The following is an 18,297-nucleotide window of genomic DNA, read 5'->3' as shown; positions in this document are numbered from 1 at the left end:
TGTTAAGAAGCAGTGTGGCTTGGTGGGTCATGTTTCGGAGGACGCATGACTTGACCTTTGCCTCTCCCGAGCCCGTTGGGGAGTTGCAACTACGAGACAAGATCGCATTGGATATCACAAAAATTATAAGGCTACAGCCCACACTTCTACGCAAAAGACTAATTGTTGTTCAATATTTTGTTTATTAATGCATTATTTTGTTTATATCTCCTGCCTTGCTATGGGCTCTGAAATTAAATAGGCTAAAATATGATATCACGCTCCTAATCCTATTGCACACCAATACTATAGCCTACCCACACTGTCACATAGGCTACTGTCAAGGCTACGGGTCTATTTACTTTAGATCATGCTTGGCTATTGAATGAGCGATTGATAAATGGTAGCCTACTATTTGTTGTGAAGCGGGAATCATTTAAACCAGTCATTTCAGAAAAGGAGAGACATGTCCTGCAATATTATTATGATTTAGGCCTATATAATACAAGTAAAATAAACATATTATATGACATGCTGCTATGCGTGTATCTCCTTACCAATGGCAAATGCATCTGCTTTATCAGGCCTACGTTTTATGTTTTTATTAGCCTGCCATTATTATAATTCCTGTGCATCAAAAACCTCACATTTCCCCCAAATGAACAATAAGCCTATTTGCTTGCAGTAGTTGATCAACCTTCTAGAAGTTGTGCACATGGATGGTATGAGATGTGCGTGGAGATACGCACATGCACGTTCCCGTCAAGTTCAAAATTTATAAATATCAACCTTTGCAGGTAAACTGGCGCAAGAGAGTATTTTTTGTGTGCACGCACCTTTGATAAATGAGGCCCCAGAGCAAGCAAATTCATATGGCCTACTTGTAGAGGAGGCTGCAGAATCGGATAGAAAGCATGTTCTGTCTGCACCGCGCCATCACTTTGGAGGGCAGCCTTTCTGCACAACCTGGTCTCAGAGCATTTTGTATGATTCTGTAGGTAAATCCGAGACACTCCATTTTGGATGATATGTTAGGCTTCGTATGGTATGTATTAATTTGTGGATGTCCATCACCCATTTTGTATGATATATTAGGAATTACAATTCCTATTATATGTTATATGTTATAATTTGCAAACGTACAATATGTTACGTATTTGCTAAATGTATGATATGTTCTGAATTCTAGCTAGGTGGCTAGGTGGTTAGGGTTAGTGGTTAGGGTTAAGGTTAGGGTTAAGTTTAGGAATTAGGTTAAAGGGTTAAGGTTAGGGTTAGGGTTAGGGTTAGTGGAAGGGTTAGCTAAAATGGTTAAGGTTAGGGTTAGGGGAAGGGTTAGCTAAGTAGTTGCAAAGTAGCTAAAAAGTAGTAAGTAGTTGAAAAGTTGCTAATTAGCTAAAATGCTCAAGTTGTCCATAATGAAATTTGAACTCGCAATCTTTGGGTTGCTAGACATTCGAGTTATACGCCCACCCATACCAAACCTAACATATCATACTAATTTGAGTGTCTAGGATGTATATTTACTATGTTATGTCTAGTCTATGAGACCAGGCTGGTCTGCAGGCTGCAGAGTGCTCATTGCCAGCCAGGTAGCGAGGGCCATGCACAGACATTTCAGGGGCATGTGCTCAAAATGAAAAAAGGCCATTACATTACTTTCATAATTCATTTATAACACACCAAATGCCTCAGCAGGAGGCAGGCAGGTAGAGGTGTAAATTGTGGTTCAATGTATTTACACAGCGCTGGTGATGATGGTGATAAATGTACAATTCAATTATATTTACAACGTTCTAGACTCCCTATTCAAAAGACAAAACCTCTCAGGCAAAACCTGTACTAACCATACCAGGCACAGGTGGAGTCTACCAGGCTCAGCTCAGATACTGCCTCCCTTTAAGTTTCCCAAAAGTGATCTGCTGAAACACACCCAAATGGACACTTTATATGCAAGAAGCCACATCTATTCTGGCGCGCAGGCCAGGTACATCTATGGGTGTTCAAACAACATTGGACAAGACAGAGAAACCAGACACATGTTCTCCAAAGACAATTAAGAAGTTGACAGAACTGGTAAATATAATTAAATGAACCAAGCTTATTTAGCACAAGAGTTGCACCATTTTTGAGCTCTCCACACGTTTCCACTTTGAAAATGAGAACGGTATGAATGTAATAATATATTGTTTGAATGAACAGAAATTACCATAACCAAACTTTCTAGATTTGCCCTTCCAGTCTCCAAAGTGGTCTTTTGGGTGGTGGTATAATATACCTCCAAAATATTTTTTGCATACATTTTTGGTCATTGTTGTTCCTCACAAATATCGTAATAAATTTGGCAGAATATGTTACATCTTTATCCCATAATATTGAAGGCAGTGTGATGTTACAGCGGCTTATCTTAAGACATATAGCCAGTAGCCACCCAAACTAGGCCAAGCTGAAATCTGAAGATTATCAATCAAATTGTACTGTCGCTGTTCTACTTATAACGGTTGTTGTGTTTACTATTATAACGGTCTATTTTAGTGCACACTGATACAATAGTCTTAGACTTGGTGGTCACCAATAATCTACTAAAAAGCTGTTGCTGTTTAAATGATTTTGGTAAGTTCACCAGTATGCATTATCAAAGGTTTTGTTACTAACACAGTTAGAAAAAGAATGGTGGCAAAACTAAAAGCTTAATTCACTGTTATAATGTCTGTATGAAAAATGTTGTCATTGGAATGCTATAATTACTATCCCAGTGGGAGTACGTAGGTCAACACATCCAATTGGGTTTCAGTTTAGCATAGCAGAGCTGCCCTAGATGCAAGTTGTTTCATGGAGGCTGTGATAGACAGCATTCCATTCCCTCTACAACTGTTACTGAAGAAATGGATTGATACTGCTTCTAAAGGGGAGTACATGTTATGTGGCCCTCTTAAACAAGACAATTTGACAACTTCATACACAAGAAAAATGTCTCAAGTTAATGTTAAACCAAACGTAGGCCTACTTCTCCACAGTGTTGTGGCTCTTACCTGTTCTTGTCCTAAAATCCCAATGGAAATCCTAGAGTTCCTTACAGGATTGTTAAGATGCCACCTCTGATACGCCTTGTCAAGTTCTACTGGGATGTCCCAACTACAGCCAAAGGGTTGTGTCCTCCTTTCTGTCTCCTCCCTATGACAACAGTCTGCATCACTTGACTCCTACTTACTAGCGCTTTGAGTACCACGGTAACGTCGGCACGTTTTAGTGACCCTTTTAAACATTGTGTTTGAGCTACAGACTTCTGCATCCACTGATACCAACCATTAGCCTGTGCGATTAACGGGGGCTGAGCTATAGCAGTGTTTGTGAGACAAGGGTGTATCCCAAAACGGTTCTTCTCACAAAAATGTCTGCAAAGTCCGAACAGATAGAGCTACAAACTATTATGACTCCACTATAAAAAGCTGAGACTCACACAAACATGCATGTAATCTGTTTTGCTCTATGACACTCATGAGCCACACAAGAGTCATTAGAAGGTAAGGGTTCTTCCACATAGAAGATCACTGGACATCCCAGGACATAGTGTCTATAATACTAAAATAAGTTCACATAGTTGCTGTCACAAACTGACTAGTTTAATTTCCAACTGAGCAAACCATTTCTGTACTTACAGCAATCTTATAAATTCATTTTCTATCAGGTTTTTGCTTGGCGGACAGGCCAGGCCTCAGGATGTGTGGTTTCCCGTGAGGTCTACCCCGGGGAGTTGGTGATAGAGGGGAGGTACGTGCCGCGATGTTTGCTCCCTCTGCTGGGAGTACACGGGCTGGGCACCCGACGCTGATGGACCCAAGTAGAGGCAATTAGGGGAGAGTGCCACATAAAGGGAGCACCGTGGCACACCGCAAGGAAGACCGAGAGAGAGAGGCAAGCAGTGAGCCTACGGAGGGAAACAAAGCTCCCGAAGGCACGGAGCCGAATCTGAGAAGAAGGACCAAGCCAAACCTAAGTTATTTTTGTTGTTATGTTTATTTTGTTGCCTAGTAAAGTCGTGTTTTCCTGACTAGAACCTCCCTGTCTCTGTGTTCATCTCTGCACGCTCAACCCAACAACCCACAGTTTACCACATATGGTGGAGAATGCGGGCAACTCAGTAGCTTTGGGTGCCGTGGGGTCGAGCATACGGAGATTAAAATGGAGGAACAGGGGGCTCAGTTTATCCTCTGCCAGCAGAAGCAACAGGCTCTCCAGGAGCAAGCGCTGGAGGAGCAGCGCCGACAAAACCTCAGACTGGTAGCGGAGGTAGCCCAGTTGAAGGGTGGGACAGCTCAGGAGTCTAGCCCGAATCAGTTCCTGGTCAAGCTAATGGAGGAAGATGACGTGGAGACGTATTTGTGCACCTTCGAGAGGACGGCGCAGAGGGAAGGATGGCCCAAGCCCAAGTGGGCCAGCCTTTTGGCACCCTACCTCTCCGGGAACGACCAGAAGGCCTACTTCGACTTGAACGCTGACCAGGCAGCGAATTATGAGGGACTCAAACGCGAGATACTGAGCCGTTATGGATTCAGCCTCGCACGCCGTGCACAACTGGTCCACGACTGGGCCTTTGACTCCACCATCTCTCCCCGCGCTCAGATGAGCGACCTGGTGCGCCTTACCAAGGGCTGGCTACTGACTGATGTACCGTCCCTCCCGATAATCAATAAGGTCGTCCTAGATTGGTACATTCGGGCCCTCCCCTATGAGATGAAGAAGGCAGCGAGCCTACAGAACCCCCAGAGCCTAGAGGTATTATTGACCACAGTGGAAACACACCAGAACACCCAGGACCTGCTGAAAGGGGCCTGGGTGGAGAGAGCGGACGCGGGGAGGGGAAATAAAAGCACAGAGAGAGGTGAGGGGCTGAAGGGGGCCCGGACGGAACCAGCCGAGGCTGTGATGCAGGAGGGCGACCCGAACCAACAACGATGTCTGCTGCTAGACCTAGATCAGATGCGCTGCTATGAGTGCGGCGAGCCGGGACACCTCGCGTGGAGCTGCCCTGGCCGGGAGGAGTCCATGCCCTCCTCCAGCTCCGGGGTAACCCTGATGGCGAGATATGTCACCTCCTGTTGGGCACACACCGAGACGGCCCCTCCGATTGTTCCAGTACGAATAGATGGCGTCGACATCAGCGCTCTGCTGGACTCCTGCAGCATGGTGACCCTGGCCCAACCGCGGTGGCTCACACGTGAGGGGAAAGATAAACCTGGGGAAGAGGAGATGACAGTGTCCTGTGTACACGGGGACACGAAGAGTACCCAACCATGCCGGTGTGGATAACCACCCCATGCCCATTCTCCTCGGTAGAGATTGCCTTTTCTTCCAGGCACTGTGGAGGAGGGACCTGGGGAGGCGTGCGCGCGAGGTAGGAAGGAGAGGAAAAAGCACGGTCCCACGCCCCGCCGCGAGAGGTGTCCACTGGGCCCAAGTCGGACCAGGAGGAGGGAGACGACCCCGCACCGGGAAGCGAGCCATCGTCCGAGGAGGACCTTAGGCTCCCCTTTATGGAGGTGGAGGCACCAGACGGGCAGCCCGACATGGGAATCCGCAGGGGCCAGTTGGGGACGGCCCAGTTAGAGGATCCCAACCTCCAGAACGCGAGGGCCAGGTGATCGTGGTGGATGGAGCGCTATTACCCGGGGTAAGTGAGTGGCGCTTCCCACACTTCACCATCAAACATAATTTATTGTATCAGGTAGTAAAGCACAATGGGGAGATGAAAGACTTGTTACTCCTACCCACCCAGTATGTTAGGACTGTCTTGCAGCTCACCCACACCCACCTGCTTGGGGCACACCTGGGGATGGAGAAAACCAGGGAGCGGATCGGGAATCGGTTCCACTGGCCCGGAGTCAAGCGCGCCATGGAGGACTACTGCCGTACCTGCCCGGAGTGCCAGATCACAGCCCCGAGGGCACATTATAGAAACCCTTTGGTTCCCTTGCCCATTATAGGGCTGCCGTTTGAGCGGGTGGCGATGGATCTGGTGGGTCCGTTGGTGAGGACCATGAGGGGACACCAATATATCCTGGTAATTGTGGATTACGCCACCTGGTAACCGGAGGCGATCCGTTACGCACGGCGTCAGTGAAAGGTATCGCACGGGAGCTCTTCCATTTATTCAGCCAGGTGGGTATTCTGCAGGACATCCTGATGGACCAGGGCACCGCATTCATGTCTCGTGTAACGAAAGATGTCTGCAAACTTTTACGAATCAAACAGGTGAGGACCAGTGTGTACCATCCACAAACGGACGGGCTAGTCGAACGCTTCAATAAGAACCTAAAGCAGATGCTATACCACTACTGGGTTCTTCCTTTCGGGCTCCACGGGGCCATAGCGACCTTCCAGCAACTCATGAACCTTGTCCTGCGCCCACACTGTGAGTACGCTGCTACTTATTTGGATGATATAATCATGCACAGTGACAGTTGGGGAGTCCCATCTCTGTAGGTTACAGGCGGTGGTGGATGCGCTAAGGGATGCAGGGCTGACCGCGAACCCCCACAAGTGCAAGCTGGGCTATCGAATCGGGTGGGGAAATATTTGTTTAAAAAAATTGCTGCCATTAGGGAATAGCCGGTCCCTCGAACCAAGAGGCAGGTGAAGTCGTTCCTGGGGTTAGCAGGCTACTACAGTCGATTTGTGCCTAACTTTGCCGCAATAGCTTCTCCCGTCACAGACATAACGAAGGCACGCCTATCCCAGACGGTGCGATGGACGGAGGACACAGAGGTGGCGTTCCAGGCCCTGAAGGACACGCTATGTTCGCACCCGGTACTTGTCACCCCGGACTTCTCAAAAAAACTCCTGGTCCAGACAGACGTGTCTGACACAGGGGTGGCACAACTAGTATTGCTTTAGAGCCCTAATAACACAAGGTAGATTGGTCCTATACTGTTCAAATGTGCATTTTTTAAAATCTGAAATGATTTTACACATATATTTATTAGATCCAAATAGGACAATCAACAATCACAGAAATACAATTTTCTTGTTTTGTTTTTTTCACACATACCCACCCCCAACCCAAAGATAGACAAAAACATAACAACCAAACATGAACAGAAAAAATTAATATCCTCACATTTCCAAAAATAGTGCAGTCGCAGATAATGCAGATTATGTTTAGACTATAGACAATATTCACATAAAAAATAGAGAATATACAGATTTACAGTTCCATTACTTCTACAATATCACCGGTTTGCAAAAACTCACAAAACAGTTCCCAAATATCATGAAACTCTGGGGCTTTATTTTTCACTATGTAAGTCAACTTTTCAAGAGCCAGGCTTGACGTTAATTATTTTAACCAATGACCAAGTGAGGGGGAACTGACATACTTTCAGTGGAGAGCAACCATTTTCTTCTCTCTCGTATGTAAAGAGATATTCTCTGGGTAAAGATTTAGGATGCAAAGTTTAGGGATTAGTGGTATTGGGGTAGAGGTAATCTCAGAGATATAGCGCAGTACTGAGCTCCAAAACCTTTGTATCTCAGCACATTCCCACAGGCAATGATACAAGGTGCCTAAATGAGTGTTACATTTAATAAACAGGTCTGGGATATTAGGGTCAAATTTGTGGAGCTTAACAGGGATGATATTTGTTCTCATCATCCAATTGTATTGCAACAATCTCAGGCGGGTGTTTATTGTCTGTATCTGAGCTCTAGAGTATATCATACCCCAGTCCTCTGCTGAAATATCGTCCTGCATATCTTGTATCCACTGAAGTCTCTTACTATCAGAGTTGTCTTTATGAGTAGCTACCATTTTCCCATATAATGATGTAATTTGACCTCTCCCATAACACATATTACCAGAGAACGTTTCCAAAGGGGTCAAAGGAGGTTGTAGGGCAGATTGTTTCAGCCTAGAAAAAATAAAGCTTCTCAATTGTAAGTATTTGAAAAATGTTAAATCTTCCCTTCAGTTCTTCAAACGACATGACTTCTTCAAAGTCCATTACTTTAACAAAACCTTTTCTTGCCCATTCTTTAAACCCCAAGTCATTTTTACCAGGTGTGAAATTATCATTGCCCCAAAATGGTGTAAAATTGGATAATACAGGGGATTCGCCCAGATATTGCTGTACTTTGTGCCATTGTTGGTTAAATGGACTTTGCTTTGCTTTGCTGAAACATCTGGAAAGTATTACTATAGGGGCCCCCTAAGATAGTGGACATGGGGATATGTGGAGGCCAGGGATTGGTCTATTCAAAACATGCCATTTTGTGTTACATAGGATATATACCATGTTTGAACAAAGGGACGAGGAGAGTGTTCATATTTGAGATTGGGTTAGTTGCTCTCCAGATTCTGCAGAAATCTGTAAATTGATTCTGAAATCTTTTGATATAATAAACCTTTATAATCAAAGTACAGTGTCAGCGGATTCCTTATCAACTCAGCATTACAGCATCGTTGTTCGGCCACCACAGTACAAATATCCATCCAAAGTTAAGCCTTTTGTGGATAGCATTTCAGTCTGCAGCCAGGGTAAGTATGGTTTCTTGGAGAACCAAAACATTGCAGCCCTAAGTTGTGCAGCCCAGTAATACCACTGTAGGTTTGGAAGTTGCAAACCCCTCTGTCATAGGGCAAATAAAGAAGAGAGTCTAAACCTTGGTTTTCTGTTGCTCCAGATACAATTTTAGAGTATCTTTCTGATCTTTGGGGAAAATAAAGGTGGTGGAGCCAGAGGAATTGATTGAAATAAAGAAATTTGGGCAGAATATTCATCTTAATGATATTTATTCTACCAATAATAGATATAGGCAATGATGTCCATCTGTTGATGGATTATGTTACACTCATTATCATGGGTTCATAATTTGTTGAACTCAAGGAGCTAATTTCTGGTGTGATTTGAATACCAATATATGTGAAACCTTGTTCTGTAATCACAAATGGATGCTGTACAACTGGATTCAGTCTCTCTTGCTTGTTGAGGAAAAGGATGGAAGATTTGGTTTTATTAACTTTAAACCCAGAAAACTGACCAAAGTTATTAATTAAATTGGCGAGGGAAGAGATATAATTCTATAGATCTGTTAGGAATAAGAGGGTATCATCGGCATACAGGGCCACTCAATGTTCAAAATCGGATGTTTTAATTCCACTAATTGGCCGGGTGGGCCCTTCAATGGCAAAGGGTTCTATAGCTAAAATAAAGAATCCTGGACTGGCCGGACATCCTTGTCTCGTGCCCCGAAAAAGCTTAAAAGGTTGTGAAATCAAGTTGTTAGTGGCAACTTCTGCAGTGGGGTTGGTATATAATATCTTAATCCATTTACAAAAGTAGTTCCCAAACCCAAATCTCTACAGCACTTCAAAAAAATAGTATTCTCTGCATCAAGTGAGAGTATGGCAGTATCAGGGGACCCTTCACACATGTGCACTATGTTTAGTACTCTCCTCACATTGTGAAAACCTTGACGGTTTTTCATGAAGCCATTTTGGTCTTCGTGTATTAGATATGGGAGCACTCTATCCAATCTCCTGGCTAAGGTTTTAGCAATACTTTTTGAGTCGGAGTTCAGAAGAGAAATCGGTCTGTATCTTTCACATTTTGTTGGGGATTTATCAGGCTTCAGAATAAGAGTGATTAGAGCCCTCTTTAGAGAAGGGGGGGAAACAGCCTTGCTGAAAGGATTCAGCATACACATCCAAAAGTAGACCTAGAAGTTTGTCCTTAAATATCTTATAAATATCTATTGGGAGCCCATCTGGACCTGTCGCTTTACCCTTCATATTGAAAATGGCATCAGATATTTAAACACCATCCAATTCCTTCTCCAGATCCAATTTTGTGTCTTCTGAAATACAGTGGGGAAAAAAAGTATTTAGTCAGCCACCAATTGTGCAAGTTCTCCCACTTAAAAAGATGAGAGAGGCCTGTAATTTTCATCATAGGTACACGTCAACTATGACAGACAAATTGAGGAAAAGAAATCCAGAAAATCACATAGTAGGATTTTTAATGAATTTATTTGCAAATTATGGTGGAAAATAAGTATTTGGTCACCTACAAACAAGCAAGATTTCTGGCTCTCACAGACCTGTAACTTCTTCTTTAAGAGGCTCCTCTGTCCTCCACTCATTACCTGTATTAATGGCACCTGTTTGAACTTGTTATCAGTATAAAAGACACCTGCCCACAAGCTCAAACAGTCACACTCCAAACTCCACTATGGCCAAGACCAAAGAGCTGTCAAAGGACACCAGAAACAATATTGTAGACCTGCACCAGGCTGGGAAGACTGAATCTGCAATAGGTAAGCAGCTTGGTTTGAAGAAATCAACTGTGGGAGCAATTATTAGGAAATGGAAGGCATACAAGACCACTGATAATCTCCCTCGATCTGGGGCTCCACGAAAGATCTCACCCCGTGGGGTCAAAATGATCACAAGACCGGTGAGCAAAAATCCCAGAACCACACGGGGGGACCTAGTGAATGACCTGCAGAGAGCTGGGACCAAAGTAACAAAGCCTACCATCAGTAACACACTACGCCGCCAGGGACTTAAATCCTGCAGTGCCAGACATGTCCCCCTGCTTAAGCCAGTACATGTCCAGGCCCGTGCTAGAGTGCATTTGGATGATCCAGAAGAGGATTGGGAGAATGTCATATGGTCAGATGAAACCAAAATAGAACTTTTTGGTAAAAACTCAACTCGTCGTGTTTGGAGGACAAAGAATGCTGAGTTGCATCCAAAGAACACCATACCTACTGTGAAGCATGGGGGTGGAAACATCATGCTTTGGGGCTGTTTTTCTGCAAAGGGACCAGGACGACTGATTCGTGTAAAGGAAAGAATGAATGGGGCCATGTATCGTGAGATTTTGAGTGAAAACCTCCTTCCATCAGCAAGGGCATTGAAGATGAAACGTGGCTGGGTCTTTCAGTATGACAATGATCCCAAACACACCGCCCGGGCAACGAAGGAGTGGCTTCGTAAGAAGCATTTCAAGGTCCTGGAATGGCCTAGCCAGTCTCCAGATCTCAACCCCATAGAAAATCTTTGGAGGGAGTTGAAAGTCCGTGTTGGCCAGCGACAGCCCCAAAACATCACTGCTCTAGAGGAGATCTGCATGGAGGAATGGGCCAAAATACCAGCAACAGTGTGTGAAAACCTTGTGAAGACGTACAGAAAACGTTTGACCTGTGTCATTGCCAACAAAGGGTATATAACAAAGTATTGAGAAACTTTTTGTTATTGACCAAATACTTATTTTCCACCATAATTTGCAAATAAATTCATTAAAAATCATACAATGTGATTTTCTGGATTTTTTTTCCTCATTTTGTCTGTCATAGTTGACGTGTACCTATGATGAAAATTACAGGCCTCTCTCATCTTTTTAAGTGGGAGAACTTGCACAATTGGTGGCTGACTAAATACTTTTTTTCCCCACTGTAGAAGGACAATCAAGACCATCCAAAAATGATGTCTGATTAGTTAAGTTCTTAGGAGATTCAGAGTTGTAAAGTGTGTTGTAGTAGGAAGCAAATGTTTGGTTTATTTCTACAGGATCCATTGATAATTGTCCTTGTAAATTATGAATTGCATTAATGTCTTTGTCTGAATTTAACTTCTTAATGTGCCAGGCCAGCAATTTACCAGGTTTTTTAACTTGATCATAGAAGGACTGTTTCAGCCTCATTAAGCTGTTTGCAGCCTTTGAGGTGGAAAGTTCTTCATACTGAGCTTTAAGAGCAAATCATTTCTTGTTTACTTCTACTGAGTTATCCAAAAAAGCTTCCCTCTCCAATTCTCTGATTTTGCTGTCCATCTCTCTCATTTTCAGATTTAATGTATTTGATTTGAAACTGGTCAAATATGTGTTTTGAAAGCCTCCCATCTGGTACTCGCTGACGTTTGGTCAGTGTTCAATTTAAAATAAACATCTATATGCACTCCAACGTAATGTAAGAAGTCTGGGTCCTGTAACCATCTGGGATGCAAACGCCATCTAGAGGATCCTTTTACTAGTTTTGTATCCCTATAGAATAATGACACAGGGGAATAGTCACTCAGAACAATACTATCATATCCACTTCCTGCTACATTGGGAAGCAATGAGCAAGAAACTAAAAAGTAGTCTATACGAGAATATGATTTAAATGTCGACAAGTAACATGAATACTCCCTTTTCCTCGGGTTCTGAGTTCTCCAAGGTTCACATAGATTTAAGTGCTTAATGAAATGCTGTAATTTCATTCTACTCTGCGAGTGGGAAGTGTCTAAACCAGAGGAGCGATCTAGATGAGGATCAAGAGTGCAATTAAAATCCCCGGCCATTAGGACTTTACCAGGAAGGGAGGCTATCAATAGAAATAAATTCTCAAACATTTTGGGATTATCATCATTAGGACCATAAACATTAACCAGATTAATACGCTCATTCAAAAGAGTTCCCTGTATCAACGTGTATCTACCAGCTGTATCAGTTATAATATTATCCACTTGAAACGGAACAGATTTGTGAATTAAAACCATAACACCATGAGAATGAGAGGAGAAACAGGATGCTATTACTTGAACTTGCCATCTCCTATGTACTTTAAGTAGCTCATCCTTCAACAAGTGAGTTTCTTGTAGTAACACAAACAATTAATTAAGTTGTTTAAGCCTAGTAATAATCTGTTTAGTTTTACATTTACATCAGTTTTACATTTGAAGTAATTTAACCAAAGATGTAAACATGGAATAAGCTATAGCATAAAGGCATATCTAAAATATGTTTGGTAACCACAAGGACCGCATTAATATTTTGTAGTGAGGAAAATATGTAAAGATCTGTTGGACAAACAAACATAAATCTATCCTAACAGTAAAACACTAAACCCCATTCCATTGTCTCCCTAACTGAGACACCCAATGCTTCCTCTCCCACCGCCCCCTAATCGTAGAGTGTAGTCTGGTGGACGACTGATCCATTAAAGGGAGCAGTCTAACCTAAGCGACGCTAAACAAAACAAAGTGTCTCCTGCCTTCTCTCTGCCATTACTCCTCATGAACAAAACAAAAGGCATATCTTGCAAGATGTTATGTGAAATATCACGTAGTATTAGTTTGAAAAGTAGCAAAGATTAACTCCACCTAAAACAGTAAGACTAGTTAGTGAAGCCTGAGACTAACGTTACAGTATGGACAGTCCAAAATAGTGGTAGATGATCCACAACACAGGGTCTGCTGCTAGTAGCTACCAAGGAACAAAATGGCCCATACATATAGCGTTAACGTAGTATATCATGATAAGTTTATTAACCAAAAAAAGTATCAAAGATCAGAAATGAACAGGCTACGTGAGAAAAATAGATACCATTGAATATGTGCTACGTTACCCAATGGCCCTTTGCACATTATGTCAGGCTTGCATGTGAGTGTCAATCATTTTAGTCCAAGGATATGATCGAAACTTAAGTCTTCATATAAAGTAGTCCCGATGCTTCTCGGTGGTACAGGATGAATGAATAAGTTCCCGCTTTGTTAAGGCTGGCTCACTGGCTAAATAAGTGATGTAAAAATAAACTTAAACATGACGTCCAACATTCAATGGACAGCTATCTCACCTGTCATATAGAAGAAACTGAGCTAACTGATGAGCACATACAGGCTACAAATAATAGAAGGAAACTTTGAGTGGGCTAGCTCACCATATTATTCCCTTAACTGTTATGCTAGCTATAATACTACAGTAGCAGCTAATAAATTAGCTAATGTTAGTTAGTTTGCTAACAGTCACATAATCCAAGGTGGTTTAATTCTCCGTAGTCCAGAGTTGTGGTAAACTTCACAGCGGCAACATGACTAGGAAGAAGATTCCCATTGTTTGTCACGGATGAACGGCTCGGCTTTAGAGGGAGATTCAAACTTGGTGACCGTCCATTGTAAGTCAAACGTAGTTTAGCTGGGAAGGCTATTCCATAGGCAATGTTGAGGGACCTGAGATGGTGTTTGATCCGGTCGTAGCCTTTTCTTATTCGGTGCAGGTCCGCGGATAGGTCAGGGAAGAACGTGATCTTTTGGTCCCCGTACATCACCTTGCCCTTAGCTCTAGCTTTTCGCATCACTCTGACTTTGTCTTGAAAGTTGAGAAACTTCATGATAAGGACTCGAAGAGAGGGGTAGTTTCTTGGGCCTGTAGGAGCCGGAAGTCGATGGGCTCTTTCAATGCGCAGGGGGTCCGGAAAGTTGTCTGGCTCCAATGCCTCGGGAAGCCATCTCTCGAGAAATGCAACTGCGTCACCATTTTCCAATTTTTCAGGTAGATTAACCAGTATCAAATTAGACCTCCTGTGGTGGTTCTCAAGCGAGCTTAGTTTTGAAGTAAGGTGTTTATCCAACTTTTCGGTCGTTGTTTTCACAGTGACGACAGTATCTTCCACCATGCTAATGCGTTCCTCTGCTTCGTCCAAGCACGTGGAGTAGGCTTGAAGGTCACATTTAACCTCACTAATCCCTGTTAGGACACCTTCGAGTTTGGTGGAAAAGTCCGCCCTCATGGCAGAGATTGCTTCCAAAACCTCTTGGTTCTGGTTCTGGTTTAGGTCGTCGACATCGTTGGTTGCCATGTCGGACTCGTGGTGTGAGGAGCTAGCTGAGCTTGCAGGGCTAACTGGGTTAGTAGAGCTGGCTGAATTAGCAGGGCTAACTGGCCTAGCCTGGACCACGTTGTCGATGTGAGATGTTCTTCTTGTTTTAGGAGGACTATGTTTAAGTCGATTCATAACGGATGTAGATACGCCTGAAATTGTCTAAGAAAATTGCTGTTTGTGTTACGAGCATTTAAAATAAGAGATTAAAATAATTTAAAAGAAGTTTAGCCGAAATTGGCAGGAGAGCACTAAAAACACATCCGCTCAGTTCAACTCCATAACCACGGTCCTATATATACATGTAACTTTTCAATTATCGTTATTATTAATATTATTAATATTATTATTATTATTATAATTTTATCAGGGGGTGCTGCAGCACCCTCAGCTCTCCTACTTCCCGTGGCTATGCAGCCATATACACAACAACTGTAATTTTACAGACAAGAAAGCACATGATGTTGAAGAAAAGCCCCACGAAGACTGGTAGCCCAAGATGTGCTTATTAAAACAGCACACACCGTAACCATCGATTCAGGACCATGGACAGAAGGCTACCACCAGTCAGCCCGATGAAGGGATAATGTTAGATGCACTGCCAATTTCAGCCCCACCGGAGTGGGGCTGCATTCAGTACGTTTTTAAGCTCTGGAATGTTCAACTGAACGGAAATTGTGCTGTACTGAATGACCAGTTGAAAAATGGGGAGGGGTTGGGTTGTGGGTTGGGGAACGCTGTCAGCATGGCCACTGCCCTTTAAATACATCACTCATTGCTTCAAGCCACACCTCGCCACACCCACCAAATGGGAACAAACGTACCTCAAAGTATGTTCAAGAATTTCAAGAACGTTTTTGGGAAACGTGTTGTTCAATACAAACCGTTCTGCAACGTAGCAAATGGTCAAGCGAACTGAATGCACCCCAGGAGCACCTCGCCAGGGCTCACCTCAGCACACAACGAAAAGGCTACATTGGTCACTGTCCCATACTCATAAAATAGCACAATGCTGTATAGCTATCAATAGCAATTAGACCCACAAAAGCATACAATGACATTAAAATCACAGATAAATCGGAAAGATGCACTGAAGTAAAAAGCAAAGGCCTAAACTATATATTACATTCAAAAATCAGTCAAACAACCAGTAGTACATTTGCTGTAGGCTCCTCAACCTAGGTGGTCAGGCCAGCAGGCTGTTCAGTGAGCTCGGCATCGCTCTCATTTCGACATGGTGGTCATCCGTTTTTTTGTTCTTGGTAGTGCCCAGACAATTTCGGATATCCCTGCTGAAGCTTAACAAGCTATAATTATTCAGCGCACCGCTACCAAACCTGAACGAAGCTAGTAGTTACTAGCTAGCCTATTATTTGCAAAAGTGAACACATTTTTTCCCTCTCTGTGAGAAAAAAACTGTCAATTTGACCCCGCCCTGGGTGGGATCCAATGAGCTTCCTAAACAAGGTAATGAAGGTGGTACCTTATGACAGTGCATGGCTAGGTTCCCAATCAAAAGGTATTTTGGTATTTTAACTACTAAAAATTACATTACTACATCCCCCCCTCCCTCCTCCCTCCTCAGATCATGAGCGCACACCCGGCATATAGCCTCTGTCCCAGTCTGCACTACTGGCAGACTTGTAGTATATTAAAATTATGTCTTTGTTAACGGTTTTTCATGAAGAAATGGAAGGTTGATTATTGCTATCAAGAGGGAAGGTTTTAGCGTGACGTCACATATGACAAACAGGAAGTGGGTGGTAAGATACGGGGATTGAACAGTAGAGGGAGCTATTCAACTCTTGGAAGGCTATATAAAGGGGGGAGCAACGACGGAGAGTTAGAATACAGCAAGATTTATTTGGGGTCTGGTTCTCCGGATATTGTGTCCGTACTTACGCTGGAACCTCGTGGTTTGAATAAAGGCCTTTGAACACGATCCAGTCTAAGCAGACTCCTTGATTGACGATAACACCTACGAATAACCTACACTACAAATGGAGGCTCCGCTGAGATATTGATTGCATCGTTGTTGGTCCCTTTCCTGGATTCGCGAGTTGACTACTGGCCAAGCCGGCTCTAAAGGTGAGAGATTACTCACAAAGAAATTTGGCCATTGGTTATCCCGCTGATTCATGAGAGGGCTTTGACGGTGTACAGTTAAAAGTACTTGGGTCATGGTTGATGTGGGGGTGTTGTTGTCGATTAGGAGTCTGATAATAAATATTCTAAATTTGGTTTATGGGTAACGGGAATAATAGCATGTTTAGGACAATGGATTGATAGAGAATAAAGGTTGGAAGGCGTCTGCATAGTTAGGGCACCGTGAATACGGACAAGACCTCTTGATCGAGGCGATTCTTTAGGAATGGGCTACAAATCCGAACTTAGTTAGACTGGGTCAGGTTGATTCCTTAAGCGGGAATTATGAAGTGAATGGTTGTATTTATGTTATACTTCTTCTATAGCCGACGGGAGATATGTTGGGGATAACCGCTTGATATGAGATTCATCTTTCAAGGCAACAAAAAGTTAGACGGAGATAATGGCGATGATGATGATTTGGCCACGGTGCGGGGTGTTCATTTGTATAGCTAGTAGGCTGCAGTTAGCTGGAGGTTGGTGTTAATGCTGGATTGTTTCAGGCCACGTGGTGCCTCGTGGCTAAGGCTTGATTGTATGGTTCGGGCCACGTGGTACATCGTGGTTAAATGCTAATACTAAATGCTAATGCTAATGCTTAAGGCTAAAGGCTAACTGGGTTTTGTGTCACAGTGTACCTTAAGCTAATGCTAACTGCTAATGCTAATTGTGTTGCATGCTACATGCTAACGGATATCCTTAGAGATTCCATTGCGATGGATTAAAGTCTCTTAAACTTGTCACTGTCTGTAAGTCAGGTTGTATGTTTTGTGAGCGCTGTTAAATGTTGTTTGACTAGGAGGGGAACGAAGGTACAGCTGGACTGGTATCCGTTTCGTGGAGGTGAAAATGTGGTTTTGATTGGATGTGCGCATGCGTGTGATTTTACAGGGCGAGAGCTACGACATGCGGTCGTGCTGAGCCTACGAAACAAAATGGTGGCGTAAGGTCATATGATTGTTTGGGGTTTCCTTTTAGGGGTTTAATGGCTACCGGAAAAGAAAGGTGAACATGACTCTTTTAAAATGTCACGGTTCAGACAGACGACAAGAGGACCACAATTGCGTCACACCAGAAAGTTTATTAAAACTTAAGGGAAAAGGGAAGTAGGGAGTGAGTGAAGGCTCCAGGGGTTATCCCGTCCAATGTGCTGGGTCTGTGCCCCCCCCCAGTGGCAGCGATGCGTCCGATGACGCCGGTGGTTGGTGGTCCAGAAGTCCTGGGGGGGGAGGAAACACAGACACAACGGGGCGGATGAAACAAGGCAGAAGTACAGTTCAAGGGAAATCCAAATACGTTGTAGCAAGGCAGAAGGCTGGTCAGAGTTACCGGGGGTCGAAGAGTAGTCAGGAGTCGTAATGGCAGAGAGCAGGTCTGGTTTTCCTGGGGCAGAAGAGTATCCAAGAATCAGGCAGGTCCGGGGTCACAAAACAAGGGTGAGCCAGAAGCGCGAGCACACAGGTTCCGGGTGTGAGCTTTGCAGACGATCTGACAAAGGAGAGCTGAAAGACGGGACTTTAAATACTGGGAGAGGTT

The sequence above is a fragment of the Coregonus clupeaformis genome, chromosome 13 (assembly GCF_020615455.1).
Source record: "Coregonus clupeaformis isolate EN_2021a chromosome 13, ASM2061545v1, whole genome shotgun sequence".
Lineage (NCBI taxonomy): Eukaryota > Metazoa > Chordata > Actinopteri > Salmoniformes > Salmonidae > Coregonus > Coregonus clupeaformis.
This window is presented reverse-complemented; position numbering follows the sequence as displayed.